Raw genomic sequence first — 8816 nt, 5'->3', positions numbered from 1 at the left:
TCGATGTGGACGGATGGTTTGTTCCCAAAGAACTTACCATTGAAATAGGTTTTAAACGAAGTCATTACATCTTTTTGCCTCAGAAACCATTTAATGCGCTAAGTAATGGGGATAAGAAGACTGCCTCATACGTGGAGAAAAAACTGCTTGGAATTCGATACTCTGATGGACAAGTAGAATTGTCCAAACTCAATGAAATACTAGAAACCAAGTTGTTGTATGCAGCAGATTACATCTACGTTCGAGGAGAACAAAAAGCAGAATATTTGGATAAGAAACGTCACGTTTTTGGAGTTTTTCCCATTATTATTGATGTTTGCAAGTTTGATGGTACGCCTCGTGCTACTGGAAACGTTGGCCCTACTGCAAACCCATGTCATGCCGCTGGATTATTTTCATGCACCGAAAGAAATGTGGATCGTCTACGTCACTGGTTTGCCAATAACATAATACCATTGTAATTTTTGTATAAATAAATATATTAGAAATTAAACGCTTTTTTTATTTAAAACATCTTTATTGATTGAGTCTTATATTACATGAAGATTCAAATTTTCTTCTTACAATTTCAAAAATAATTTTTAAAATTAAGATAAATACAGATGCTAATATTACACAGGACATTGTAAAGACATTATCTATTTCACTTTTCATATATTCGCTGGTTGTGTTGTTGTTGTTGTTGCTGCTGACACCCGTGGTGTTGTTGTTGTTGTTGCTGACAAACATGGTATTGGTTGAATACGTCTTAATGGATATGTAGCTGGTGGCAGTTTTCTACAGGCCCAGGTGTCTTGCTGCTGCTGCTGCTGTAGATTCAACTCTTCGGGTTTCCACGTTTTGTTGTCAAAATGCAGGTTATCTAATTGTCTTGTAATATGTTTAAAATCCTCATATGATTTAATGTCGATCTTTAACCGATCAAGTTTTCTTTGAAATTCTATTACTCTATGTATGTACTCGATGGGATTCATACTACTACTAACTATATCCTATGTAGAATGTCACATTTTATGTCAAGCAACATCTTGACTAACACACATAACTGCCACGTTCTGCGTCGAATATCACGTCCTGCGTTGAATGTCACATAACTGTCACGTTCTGCGTCGAATGTCACGTCCTGCGTCGAATGTCACGTTCTACGTCGGATGTCACGTCCTGCGTCGAATGTCACGTTCTGCGTTGAATGTCACATAGCTGGCACGTTCTACGTCGAATGTCACGTGACATTTCACGTTCTGCGTTGAATGTCACGTTCTGCGTTGAATGTCACATAGCTGTCACGTTCTACGTCGAATGTCACGTTCTACGTCGAATGTCACGTGACATTTCACGTTCTGCGTCGAATGTCACGTCCTGCGTCGAATGTCACGTGACATTTCACGTTCTACGTCAAATGTCACGTCCTGTCTCGAATGTCACGTTCTATGTCGGATGTCACGTTCTATTAGGCACTGTATGGACAAGAAGAAGAAGAAGAAGAAGAAGAAGAATAATGTTCATACTGATCGTTGACATGGCTTCTGTGTGTCACCTACGCTTTCATTTGACACCTCATACGTCAAAATCATGCCAATAGCATCAAAGATACATTCTAGCGCCCATTTGGCAATGCTGCCATCTTTGTTTTTTGTGTCCCCGTCTCCTCCCCGTTCCAACGAGCCCTCGTACGCCCCGATCGGACCAATAGAACCAAAGATATGACGTAATGACCTTTTGGCATGCTCCGATGCGCACGGCACATACTGCGTTCAACCCCATTTTTCATCCCCTTTCCAACGAGCCCTCGTACGTCATCCTACGTTAAGCCGTTTGGAACTTACGACCGGGGGTTGCGATTTTAGGGGATGCGAATTAGGGGATGAGCCCAGAAACAGGTAGTCTATCTACTGTCGCCTCTTACGACATTCAGGGACTTCTTGCCACGGCCGTGTTCTTATCTCTGCGAGCCGAACGGACACACACACACACACTTACACACACGCACACACGCAAGCACACATACAGTATTCACCTCTCGACTTCTACCCATTATTCTCCTCTTACGACAGGCAGGGACTTCTTGCCACGGCCGTGTTCTTATCTCTGCAAGCCGAACGGACACACACACACGCACACACAAACACACGCACACAGGCACACACGCACATACGCACACACGCACACACTCTCCACCTCTCGATTCCTATCCATTAGTTGCCTCTTAAGAGAGGCAGGGCCTTCTTGCCCCGGCCGTATTCTTATCTCTGGAAGCCGAGCGGACAAACACACACACACACACACGCACGTTCGCACACACGCACACACACACACTCACACACGCACAAACACACGCACACAAGCACACACACACACACATACGCTCTTCACCTCTCGACTCCTATTTATTAGTCGCCTCTTACGACAGGCAGGGACTTCTTGCCACGGACGTGTTCTTATCTCTGCAAGCCAAACGGACACACACACACGCACACACACACACGCACACGCACACGCACACGCACACGCACACGCACACACTCTTCACCTCTCGACTCCTACCCATTATTCTCCTCTTACGACAGGCAGGGACTTCTTGCCACGGCCGTGTTCTTATCTCTGCAAGCCGAACGGACACACACATACACACACACACTCACACACACACGCACACACGCACGCACACACGCACACACACATACAGTATTCACCTCTCGACTTCTACCCATTATTCTCCTCTTACGACAGGCAGGGACTTCTTGCCACGGGCGTGTTCTTATCTCTGCAAGCCGAACGGACACACACACACACACGCACACACAAAAACACGCACACAGGCACACACGCACACACGCACACGCACACGTACACGCACACAGTCTCCACCTCTCGACTCCTATCCATTAGTCGCCTCTTACGACATTCAGGGACTTCTTGCCACGGCTGTGTTCTTATCTCTGCGAGCCGAACGGACACACACACACACTCACACACACGCACACACGCAAGCACACATACAGTATTCACCTCTCGACTTCTACCCATTATTCTCCTCTTACGACAGGCAGGGACTTCTTGCCACGGCCGTGTTCTTATCTCTGCAAGCCGAACGGACACACACACACACGCACACACAAACACACGCACACAGGCACACACGCACATACGCACACACGCACACACTCTCCACCTCTCGATTCCTATCCATTAGTCGCCTCTTAAGAGAGGCAGGGCCTTCTTGCCCCGGCCGTATTCTTATCTCTGGAAGCCGAGCGGACAAACACACACACACACACGCACGTTCGCACACACGCACACACACACACTCACACACGCACAAACACACGCACACAAGCACACACACACACACATACGCTCTTCACCTCTCGACTCCTATTCATTAGTCGCCTCTTACGACAGGCAGGGACTTCTTGCCACGGCCGTGTTCTTATCTCTGCAAGCCAAACGGACACACACACATGCACACACACACACGCACACGCACACGCACACGCACACGCACACACTCTTCACTTCTCGACTCCTACCCATTATTCTCCTCTTACGACAGGCAGGGACTTCTTGCCACGGCCGTGTTCTTATGTCTGCAAGCCGAACGGACACACACATACACACACACACTCACACACACACGCACACACGCACGCACACACGCACACACACATACACTCACACACACAAACACGCACATACGCACACACACATACATTCTTCACCTCTCGACTCCTACTTATTAGTCGTCTCTCACGACAAGCAGGGTCTTCTTGCCTCGGCCGTGTTCTTATCTCTGCAAGCCGAACGAACACACACACACTCACACACACACACATACACTCTTAACCTCTCGACTCCTACCCATTAGTCGCCTCTTACGACATTCAGGGACTTCTTGCCACAAACGTATTCTTATCTCTGCAAGCCGAACGGACACACACACATACTCACACACACAAACACGCACATACGCACACACACATACATTCTTCACCTCTCGACTCCTACCTATTGGTCGTCTCTCACGACAAGCAGGGTCTTCTTGCCTCGGCCGTGTTCTTATCTCTGCAAGCCGAACGAACACACACACACTCACACACACACACACATACACTCTTAACCTCTCGACTCCTACCCATTAGTCGCCTCTTACGACAGGCAGGGCCTTCCTGCCACGGCCATGTTCTTATCTCTGCGAGCCGACCGGACACACACACACAAATACAAGAACACACGCACGCACACATGCGCACACACACATATACACTCTTAACCTCTCGACTTCTACCCATTATTCGTCTCTTTCGAAAGGCAGGGACTTCTTGCCACGGTCGTGTTCTTATCTCTGCAAGCCAAACGCACACACGCACACGCACACGCACAAGCACACACTCTCCACCTTTCGACTCCTATCTATTAGTCGCCTCTTAAGACAGGCAAGGCCTTCTTGCCATGGACGTATTCTGATCTCTGCGAGCCGAACGGACACACACACACACACTCACACACACACACACACTTACACACGCACACACACACACACATACACTATTCACCTCTCGACTCCTACCCCTTATTCTCCTCTTACGACAGGTAGGGACTTCTTGCCACGGCCGTGTTCTTATCTCTGAAAGCCGAACAGACACACACACGCACACACAAACACACGCACACAGGCACACACGCACACATGCACAGGCACACGCACACACTTTCCACCTCTCGACTCCTATCCATTAGTCGCCTCTTAAGACAGGCAGGGCCTTCTTGCCACGGACGTATTCTTATCTCTGCAAGCCGAACGGACACACACATACTCACACACGCACAAGCACACGCACACACGCAGACACACACATACACTCTTCACCTCTCGACTCCTACCTATTAGTCGCCCCTTACAACTAGCAGGGTCTTCTTGCCTTGGCCGTATTCTTACCTCTGCAAGCCAGACGGACACACACACATACACACACACTCATACACGCACACACACGCACACATGCACACACACACATACACTCTTCACCTCTCGACTCCTACCCATTATTCACCTCTTACGACAGGCAGGGCCTTCCTGCCACGGCCATGTTCTTATCTCTGCAAACCGAACGCACACAAGCACACACGCACACACACATATACACTCTTCACCTCTCGACTCCTACCCATTAGTCGCATCTTACGACAGGCAGGGCCTTCCTGCCACGGCCATGTTGTAAATCTCTGCGAGCCGACCAAACACACACACTCACACACACACATACAAGAACACACACACACACGCACGCACACACGCGCACACACGTATACACTCTCCACCTTTCGACTCCTATCCATTAGTCGCCTCTTAAGACAGGCATGACCTTCTTGCGTCGGCCGTATTCTAATCTCTGCGAGCCGAATGGACACACACATACATACACACACACACACTTACACACGCACAAACACACACATACCCACAAACGCACACACACACACACACACACATACACTATTCACCTTTCGACTCCTACCTATTAGTCGCTTCCCACAAGAGAGAGGGCCTTCTTGCCTCGGCCGTATTCTTATCTCTGCAAGCCAAACGGACACACACACACAAATACACACACATACTCACACACACACAAACACACGCACACACACAAAGACACATACACTCTTCACCTCTCGACTCCTATTCATTAGTCGCCTCTTACGACAGGCAGGGACTTCTTGCCACGGCCGTGTTCTTATCTCTGCGAGCCGAATGGACACACACACACACACACACTTACACACACACACGCACCCACGTACACACACACGCACACACGCACACACACACAAATACACTCTTCACCTCTCGACTCCTACCCATTAGTCGCATCTTACGACAGGCATGGACTTATTGCCTTGGCCGTATTCTAATCTCTGCGAGCCGAACGGACACACACACACTGACACACACACACATTCACACACACACTCACACACGTACGCACACACGCACACACACACATACACTCTTCACCTCTCGACTCCTACCCATTATTCTCCTATTACGACAGGCAGGGACTTCTTGCCACGGCCGTGTTCTTATCTCTGCAAACCGAACGGACACACACACACACGCATACACACACACTCTCCACCTCTCGACTCCTACCCATTAGTCGCCTCTTACGACAGGCAGGGCCTTCTTGCCTTGGCCGTATTCTTATCTCTGCGAGCCGACCGGACACACACACACTGACACATACACACAATCACACACACACTCACACACGTACGCACACACGCAGACACACACATACACTCTTCACCTCTCGACTCCTACCCATTATTCTCCTCTTACGACAGGCAGGGACTTCTTGCCACGGCCGTGTTCTTATCTCTGCAAGCCGAACGGACACACACACACACGCACACACACACGCACACGCACACTCACACGCACACACTCTTCACCTCTCGACTCCTACCCATTATTCTCCTCTTATGACAGGCAGGGACTTCTTGCCACGGCCGTGTTCTTATCTCTGCAAGCCGAACGGACACACACACACTCACACACACACACACATACACTCACACACATACTCACACACGCACAAACACACGCACACACGCAGACACACACATACACTATTCACCTCTCGACTCCTACCTATTAGTCGCCCCTTACAACTGGCAGGGTCTTCTTGCCTTGGCCGTATTCTTACCTCTGCCAGCCAGACGGACACACACACATACACACACACTCATACACGCACACACACGCACACATGCACACACACACATACACTCTTCACCTCTCGACTCCTACCCATTAGTCACCTCTTACGACAGGCAGGGCCTTCCTGCCACGGCCATGTTCTTATCTCTGCAAACCGAACGCACACAAGCACACACGCACACACACATATACACTCTTCACCTCTCGACTCCTACCCATTAGTCGCATCTTACGACAGGCAGGGCCTTCCTGCCACGGCCATGTTGTAAATCTCTGCGAGCCGACCAGACACACACACACTCACACACACACATACAAGAACACACACACACACGCACGCACACACGCGCACACACGTATACACTCTCCACCTTTCGACTCCTATCCATTAGTCGCCTCTTAAGACAGGCATGACCTTCTTGCGTCGGCCGTATTCTAATCTCTGCGAGCCGAATGGACACACACATACATACACACACACACACTTACACACGCACAAACACACACATACCCACACACGCACACACACACACACACACACATACACTATTCACCTTTCGACTCCTACCTATTAGTCGCCCCTTACAAGAGAGAGGGCCTTCTTGCCTTGGCCGTATTCTTATCTCTGCAAGCCAAACGGACACACACACAAATACACACACATACTCACACACACACAAACACACGCACACACACAAAGACACATACACTCTTCACCTCTCGACTCCTATTCATTAGTCGCCTCTTACGACAGGCAGGGACTTCTTGCCACGGCCGTGTTCTTATCTCTGCGAGCCGAATGGACACACACACACACACACACTTACACACACACACGCACCCACGTACACACACACGCACACACGCACACACACACAAATACACTCTTCACCTCTCGACTCCTACCCATTAGTCGCATCTTACGACAGGCATGGACTTATTGCCTTGGCCGTATTCTAATCTCTGCGAGCCGAACGGACACACACACACTGACACACACACACATTCACACACACACTCACACACGTACGCACACACGCACACACACACATACACTCTTCACCTCTCGACTCCTACCCATTATTCTCCTATTACGACAGGCAGGGACTTCTTGCCACGGCCGTGTTCTTATCTCTGCAAGCCGAACGGACACACACACACACGCATACACACACACTCTCCACCTCTCGACTCCTACCCATTAGTCGCCTCTTACGACAGGCAGGGCCTTCTTGCCTTGGCCGTATTCTTATCTCTGCGAGCCGACCGGACACACACACACTGACACATACACACAATCACACACACACTCACACACGTACGCACACACGCAGACACACACATACACTCTTCACCTCTCGACTCCTACCCATTATTCTCCTCTTACGACAGGCAGGGACTTCTTGCCACGGCCGTGTTCTTATCTCTGCAAGCCGAACGGACACACACACACACGCACACACACACGCACACGCACACTCACACGCACACACTCTTCACCTCTCGACTCCTACCCATTATTCTCCTCTTATGACAGGCAGGGACTTCTTGCCACGGCCGTGTTCTTATCTCTGCAAGCCGAACGGACACACACACACTCACACACACACACACACACATACACTCACACACATACTCACACACGCACAAACACACGCACACACGCAGACACACACATACACTATTCACCTCTCGACTCCTACCTATTAGTCGCCCCTTACAACTGGCAGGGTCTTCTTGCCTTGGCCGTATTCTTACCTCTGCAAGCCAGACGGACACACACACATACACACACACTCATACACGCACACACACGCACACATGCACACACACACATACACTCTTCACCTCTCGACTCCTACCCATTAGTCACCTCTTACGACAGGCAGGGCCTTCCTGCCACGGCCATGTTCTTATCTCTGCAAACCGAACGCACACAAGCACACACGCACACACACATATACACTCTTCACCTCTCGACTCCTACCCATTAGTCGCATCTTACGACAGGCAGGGCCTTCCTGCCACGGCCATGTTGTAAATCTCTGCGAGCCGACCAGACACACACACACTCACACACACACATACAAGAACACAC

The sequence above is a fragment of the Diabrotica undecimpunctata genome, unplaced genomic scaffold (assembly GCF_040954645.1).
Source record: "Diabrotica undecimpunctata isolate CICGRU unplaced genomic scaffold, icDiaUnde3 ctg00000573.1, whole genome shotgun sequence".
In the NCBI taxonomy this organism is placed as follows: domain Eukaryota; kingdom Metazoa; phylum Arthropoda; class Insecta; order Coleoptera; family Chrysomelidae; genus Diabrotica; species Diabrotica undecimpunctata.
The sequence above is the reverse complement of the archived record's forward strand: the minus strand, read 5'-3'. Positions refer to the sequence as shown.